The 7,894-nt window shown below is 44.4% G+C and overlaps 1 pseudogene; it reads left to right on the top strand.

Annotated features, from left to right (window-relative positions):
- The first annotated feature begins 6,897 nt into the window (after window positions 1–6,897).
- On the top strand, window positions 6,898–7,692 carry LOC129555405 (neurexophilin-2 pseudogene; annotated as a pseudogene).
- Window positions 7,693–7,894: the final 202 nt, after the last annotated feature.

The following is a 7,894-nucleotide window of genomic DNA, read 5'->3' as shown; positions in this document are numbered from 1 at the left end:
GTCAACTTGAGGTCACCTAGATCTGCACTACTTTCCTCTCAGAGGGAAGTTGCGGTTTTCCTCAGTGGTTCAAGGGCACAGACTCATTTCCCAATCATGTGACAATGGGAAAGTGACTGGCCTCATTTTTTAAAAAACCGAAGTATAGTTGATTTAGGGCTTCCCTGGTGGCTCAGAGGTAAAAGAATCCATCCGCAGGAGACCTGGGTTTGATCCCTGGGTCGGGAAGGTCCCCTGGAGGAGGGTCTGGCAACCCACTTCAGTATTTTTGCCTGGGAAATCCCATGGACAGAGGAGCCTGGCGAGCTATAGTCCACAGAAATGAAAAAGTGTCGGACACTACTTAGCGACTAAACATTATATTAGTTTCAGTTCAGTTCAGTCGCTCAGTCGTGTCCGACTCTCTGTGACCCCATGAATCACAGCACACCAGGCCTCCCTGTCCATCACCAACTCCCGGAGTTCACTCAAACTCATGTCCACAGAGTCGGTAATGCCATCCAGCCATCTCATTCTCGGTCGTCCCCTTCTCCTCCCGCCCCCAACCTTTCCCATCATCAGAGTCTTTTCCAGTGAGTCAACTCGTCGCATGAGGTGGCCAAAGTATTGCAGTTTCAGCTTTAGCATCAATCCCTCCAATGAACACCCAGGATTGATCTCCTTTAGAATGGACTGGTTGGATCTCCTTGCAGTATAAGGGACTCTCAAGAGTCTTCTCCAGCACCACAGTTCAAAAGCATCAATTCTTCGGCGATCAGCTTTCTTCACAGTCCAACTCTCACATCCATACATGACCACGGGAAAAACCATTGCCTTGATTAGACGGACCTTGGTAGGCAAAGTAATGTCTCTGCTTTTTAATATACTGTCAAGATTGGTCATAGCTTTCCTTCCAAGGAGTAAGCGTCTTTTAATTTCATGGCTGCAATCAGCATCTGCAGTGATTTTGGAGCCTCCAAAAATAAAGTCTGACACTGTTTCCACTGTTTTCCCATCTATTTCCCATGAAGTGATGGGACCAGATGCCATGATCTTTGTTTTCTGAATGTTGATCTTCAAGCCAACCTTTTCACTCTCCTCTTTCACTTTCATCAAGAGGCTTTTGAGTTCCTCTTCACTTTCTGCCATAAGGGTAGTGTCATCTGCATATCTGAGGTTATTGGTATTTCTCCCAGCAATCTTGATTCCAGCTTGTGCTTCTTCCAGCCCAGCGTTCCTCATGATGTACTCTGCATATAAGTTAAATAAGCAAGGTGACAGTATACAACCTTGACGCACTCCTTTTCCTATTTGGAACCAGTCTGTTGTTCCATGTCCAGTTCTAACTGTTGCTTCCTGACCTGCATACAGGTTTCTCAAGAGGCAGGTCAGGTGGTCTGGGATTCCCATCTCTTTCAGAATGTTCCACAGTTTATTGTGATCCACACAGTCAAAGGCTTTGGCATAGTCAATGAAGCAGAAATAGATGTTTTTCTGGAACTCTCTTGCTTTCTCCATGATCCAGCGGATGTTGGCAATTTGATCTCTGGTGCCTCTGCCTTTTCTAAAACCTGCTTGAACATCTGGGAGTTCAGGTGTACATAAATTGTAGAGCTTATACTTCATTTAAAGTTACTGAAATATATAGGGCTTCCCTGGTGGTCCAACATTTAAGACTCTGGGCTTCCACTGCAGGGGGCGTGGATTTGATCCCTGGCAGCAGCCCACACCCCCACAAAGTTATTATAAAATATTGGCTATATTCCCTGTACTGTACATTCATCCTTTTGTCTTATTCATTTTATACCTGCTAACTTGTACCTCGAATTCCCTTCCCCTGACCTGCCCCTCGCCTTGGCCTCAGTTTATCTCCTGTGCAATGGAGACAAAATTGCTCCTGGACATGGTTAAGTTCAGAGTTGCTAGACACTAGTAGGCTTATTTATATGGGGCGATCCTTTGTGTACAATAAAAACACCATTAATATTCAAAATGGTCCAAAATGATGGAAGTAAAGTATTTTGATACTTTGTGAGTGCAAAATAGTCAAGAATGTCACCAAAGTGGAATCTTCTTTCTTTTTCTGTGTGCACCTCCTCACCCCTTGCTTGTGTCCATAATGCCAGTCTGGCCTACGAGGTGATTTCTACCTCCTAGGTGTGCTGAGATAGTTAAATGAGATAATCAGTGAGTGCACTTAGGACAGAACCCAGCAGATGGTGGGCTTCCAAGAAAGAGTAGGTTATGTTTGGAGACGAAGCCACCATCCGAATGCCAGGAGAGGTGTGTTTAGGAAGAAAAAGACATATTGAGATGATTAAGAAGCACCGACGAGAAAAGCAAAAAAAAAAATATATCCCACTTGAACCCTCCACTCCACACCCAATCCCACTGTCCTCCCTGGAGGCACCGGCTGTTACAGGTGGTACACATTTTAGATACATGGTGGTATGTATGGTTTCAAGGTGTTTGAGCACAGATAGGCAGGTAGCAGAGGGCCTTGTCTTGCTCTGGATTTATTTAACCCCTGTGTTTGATCATAGATACAGTCTCTATCTGCCCTCCTCGCCACTCTCCGCACCTTTTCCCTTTTCCCTTGATACTCTGTGAAGAGCTTTCCAGGTGGGAATGCAGGCATCACCTCTTCCTGTTGGCTGCTGCATCCTCTGGCACCATACAGATGTGCCACATTTAGGCAACTGTAGAGCAGCGACCATAAACCCTCCACCTCCAGACAGCCCTCCTGGGTTTAAACTTGGTTTCAGCACTGTACTCCACTGTGCTCCAATCATCCTTGCTTCCCTCATGTGGTACAGGCCCGACCTTGCTCAGCTTCCCTGAACCCTGATCCTCTCCTTGGTGCCCTGGTTCTTTCATCAATAAAAAGCATGAGCTTGTGAAATGCATCCACTTCCAGTAAGTCCAACGAGGAGGGCGTGGCAACCCACTTCAGAATTCTTGCCTGGAAAATCCCACGAACAGAGGAGCCTGGCCTGCTATATAGTCCACAGGATTGCAAAAGAGTCGGACACTGCTTAGTGACTAAACATTGTATTAGTTTCAGGTGTATATCAATTTTAGAGCTTATATTCCATTTAAAGTTACTGAAAAAAATAGGGCTTCCCTGGTGGTCCAACATTTAAGACTCTGGGCTTCCACTACAGGGGGCGTGGGTTTCATCTCTGGCAGCAGCCTCTCCCACCAAAGTTATTTACATGGCAGATAACATCTGCCATGCTTCCCCTGGGGCTTGATGTGCAAAGGGATGCAGTTTGAATTCCACAGAAACCTTACTTGTTCTTTTTAAAAATTTTCTAGTAGGTGCAGTTGAAACCTTGGCTTTAAAATTTTCTAGGCACAAGAAATTATATTTTATAGAGTTTCCTAGAAATTTCCCCTGCATGACCCACTGGGCCACAGGCAGGCTATCAGTCAGTTCCAGCGATTCGCTGTTTCACCTTGGCGTGTCTTTTATCAGAAATCATATGGAAACTTTTTAATTTATGGGCTTTTATTGCAATCCACAATTCACCCTGAGTCGTCCATTATTAAGTGTTCTAGAGGTTCTTATTGTGCCTTATCAGGGAATTGTATCTCAATGCAATTCATCTGGAGTCATTCTTCACAGAGAAAATCTTTCATATTACCTTTCTCTCATCATACTACGACGACTCTTGAATACATCATTATTCTACAATGAGCTTATAAATTATTATCATTAGGCAATTTTTAAAATATAATCTGATTTTATAAACTGCTTCTTTTTATTATCATTAGAGGGAAACCAGTAAATGCATCTGTCTGTTTTGATCTACCGAGATAATAGTAATAGAAAAACCAAGTCGGGACATCTCACTGAGCTACAAAGAGACTTGATGTGCAATGTGTTCAGACTGAAACATTCATGTGCACATAGCCGCATTCCACGATCGCGTCTCGTGGGTCCCCACTGCCACCCATAATGGTATCCTAATTGGTAATGCTGAGTTCCTGAAGTGTCTTCAGCTGGATTATTTTCTCTTTATAGAAAGGAGATTTAAAAAGGCAAAATAAAAATTTGTGGACAATATTTCTTTCTTTTATTAAAATAATTTTATTTATTTTTGGCTGTGCTGGGCTTTCCTCTAGTTGCGGAGAGCTGGGGCACCTCTCTAGCTGTGGTGCGCTGGCTTTTCACTGTGGTGGCTTCTGTCGTGGAGCATCGGTGGTTTCAGCTCCCAGGCTCTAGAGAACAGGCTCAATAGTTGTGGTGCACGGGCTTAGCTGCTCTGTGGCATATGAGATCCTCCTGGACCAAGGATTGAACCTGTGTCTCCTGCACGGGCTGGCAGATTCTTTACCACTGAGCCACTGCGTGGTGTTGGAGAAGACTCTTGAGAGTCCCTTGACTGCAAGGAGATCCAACCAGTCCATCCTAAAGGAGATCAGTCCTGAATATTCACTGGAAGGACTGATGCTGACGCTGAAACTCCAATACTTTGGCCACCTGATGTGAAGAGCTGACTCATTTGAAAAGACCCTGATGCTGGGAAAGATTGAAGGCGGGAGGAGAAGGGGACGACAGAGGATGAGATGGTTGGATGGCATGACTGACTCAATGGACATGAGTTTGAGCAAGCTCTGGGAGTTGCTGATGGACAGAGGGGCCTGGTGTGTTGCAGTCCATGGGGTCGCAAAGAGTGGGACACGACTGAGCGACTGAACTGAACTGAACTGAACCACCAGGGGAACCCTTTTTCCCTTTTATTTTGTCATGGCACAAGGGATCTTAGCTCCCTGACTCTAGTTGAATGCTCACCCTCTCCTCATCCCTGCATTGGAAGCTGAGAGTCTTAAATACCAGGCTGATGGGAAAGTCCTTAAAATATTTTTAAATGAAGGGGAAAAAAAACAAGGTGGATTATGTAGAATATATGATTCGGGATGTGAAATGATAACTCTAGTCTGGGTCACGGCCCCCACCACCTTCCTTACCTATTCCTGGAGAATGCAGATCTTTCTTTCTGGTGTATCGTAAAGTAAACCAGTTATACATATTCATATATCCACTCTTCTTTAGATTCTTTTCCCATACAGGTTGTTACAGAGTATTGAGTAGAGTTCCCTGTGTTATACAGCAGGTCCTTGTTAGTTATCTATTGTATGTATATTGGTGTGTATATGTTGCTCCCAATATCCTAACTCCGCCTCCCCCCACCCATAACCATAAATTTGTTTTCTACACCTGTGACTTTATTTCTGTCTTGTAAGTCAGTTTGTTTGTATCATTTTTCGGATTGAAAATATAAGCAATATCAGGTATTTGTCTTTGACTTCACTCAGTATGACAATCTCTAGGTCCAACCATGTCACAGCAAATGGCATTATTTTGTTCTTTTTCATGACTGTGTAATATTCCTGATTTACCATTCTATCTCAGGCTCTGGAAGCTGTGGAAATATGGGTTATTTTTTTCTTTTCTTCCTTGGCATGTGTTGCTGCTGCTGCTGCTGCTAAGTCACTTCAGTCGTGTCCGACTCTGTGTGACCCCATAGACGGCAGCACACCAGGCTCCCCCGTCCCTGGGATTCTCCAGGCAAGAACACTGGAGTGGGTTGCCATTTCCTTCTCCAATGTGTGAAAGTGAAAAGGGAAAGTGAAGTCACTCAGTCGTGTCCGACCCTTAGCGACCCCACGGACTGCAGTCTATCAGGCTCCTCCGTCCATGGGATTTTCTAGGCAAGAGTACTGGAGTGGCTTGCCATTGGGCATGCAGGTGGCAGAGAAGGGGAGGGCCTTTTGGGAGGTCTGCTACTTTCTCGTTTGATACCAAAGGAAGGCCGCCTGGATTGTCACAACTCATGGATTTACACAAACCATGTATTAGAACTTAGCCTAAGTTACCAAGAATTCAAATATTAAATGTCTATTAAATAGTAAATGTCTTTTCCTTCCACCACATTTTTTTATGCTCTACCAAAAAACTGAAAAGCAATTACAACATAAACAGGTTGAAAATTACTAAGGTTTGTGGAATATAGTATTATAGCTATATTATACATAAAAGATAGGAACACTGAACACCTGAATAAGTCCATTACAAGTGATGGTTTTGTGGGATCCTATTCTGCAAAGCTGTAGCTTGACCTTTGGGGCCCATTGGATTCTCTACAGCTTCACGTTAGAATGGAAAGAATGCTAGGATACCTAAGAAGATGTGTGTATGCATATTTTAAACCTTAATATAGACTTCCTTCCTTCCTCTGTATCCATGGCAAATTGGTCCTAGGACCCTTGCAGATACCAAAATCCTCAGATGCTCGAGTTCTTTATAAAACTGTGGAGCACAGTCAGCCCTCAGAGTGCATTTTCCACCCATGGTTGGTTGTCCAATGTCCACTTGGGGGCAAAATCACCTCTGGTTATTTTGGGTATTAGTTGAAGTTCTGTCAAGGTTATAGATCTCTTTGGAAAGAATCATTCTCATGGTATTAAGTCTTCTCAAATCTCTCTACATTTTTCTCAATCTCATTTAATGTCTTTTAATTATGCTTTGTAATTTCCTTCATGAAGGTGTGCATGTCTTTGATTATATTTATTCCTGGGCTCTCTGCAGTGTCTTTGCTGTTATTACAAAAATTGTGTCTTTTCAAATTCTATCTCTAACTGGTTGTTGTTGGTTGAAAGGAGCATTTAGTTTTTGAGTGTGTGTTGCCACCATGCATCTGGGAATCTTGTTCAATTGTTTTAAATCTCATAGTCTCTTTGGCCCTTTTCCAGCCCGCCCACCCGACCCGCGCGGCGCGGCGTTGCGCTCGGATTCCGGGAAGGAAGCGCCGCGCGGTGTTCCCGGCATCCTCAGTCCTGCCCCGCGAAGTGGAGATGCGTGAGTGGCAGGCAAGGGCGCGCAGCTCGTGAGACGCCGCGCCAGCCGGCACCATGCGCCTGCGGCCGCTGCCCCTCATGGTAGTCCCCGGCTTGCTGCAGCTGCTGTTTTGTGTCAGTGAGAAGGTGGTGCATGCCACGGAGGGACTGGATTGGGAAGACAAAGATGCTGCGGGGACCCTGGTGGGTAACGTGGTGCACTCAAGGATCATCAACACTCTGCACCTGTTTGTTAAACAGTCTCCAGTCCCCAAGCCTGGACACTTGGCCTACGCGGACAGCATGGAGAACTTTTGGGATTGGCTGGCTAACATCACGGAGGTTCAGGAGCCATTGGCAAGATCTAAAAGAAGGCCAATAGTGAAAACAGGAAAATTTAAGAAAATGTTTGGATGGGGTGACTTCCATTCCAACATTAAAACTGTGAAACTCAACCTCCTCATCATGGGGAAAATTGTTGACCATGGAAATTGAACCTTCAGTGTTTATTTCCGACATAATTCCACCGGCCTGGCCAATGTTTCAGTGAGTTTGGTACCTCCCTCCAAAGTGGTGGAGTTTGAAGTTTTCCCTCAGTCTACCTTGGAGACCAAGGAATCCAAATCTTTCAACTGTTGCATTGAGTATGAAAAAACAGATTGGGCCAAGAAGACCGCCCTGTGCAATTTTGACCCAGCCAAGATCTGCTACCAGGAGCAGACTCAGAGTCACGTATCCTGGTTGTGTTCCAAGCCCTTCAAAGTCATTTGCATCTACATTGCCTTTTACAGTGTTGATTATAAACTTGTGCAAAAGGTCTGTCCTGACTACAATTACCATAGCGAGACTCCCTACTTATCTTCTGGCTGAATCTTCCCATGGCCAATAAAAAGGAAGGATAAATATATACTCAATTATTAATAGAACCACCAAGAACCAAGCTCAGCTCTCCATGGCAAAGGATCCCTTTTGTTTCTGGCAGTGAACCTTCATTCCCTATAAGGTTTTCAAATTTAAAAAAGAAAAAGAAACATCTTAAAAGTTGCAATGTGTTTGTTATGATCATAAATAC

The sequence above is a fragment of the Moschus berezovskii genome, chromosome 15 (genome assembly GCF_049115385.1).
Source record: "Moschus berezovskii isolate FMDL1 chromosome 15, NW_MosBer_1.0, whole genome shotgun sequence".
Lineage (NCBI taxonomy): Eukaryota > Metazoa > Chordata > Mammalia > Artiodactyla > Moschidae > Moschus > Moschus berezovskii.
Note: the sequence above shows the minus strand (reverse complement) of the source record. Positions and strands in the feature narration are given on the sequence as shown.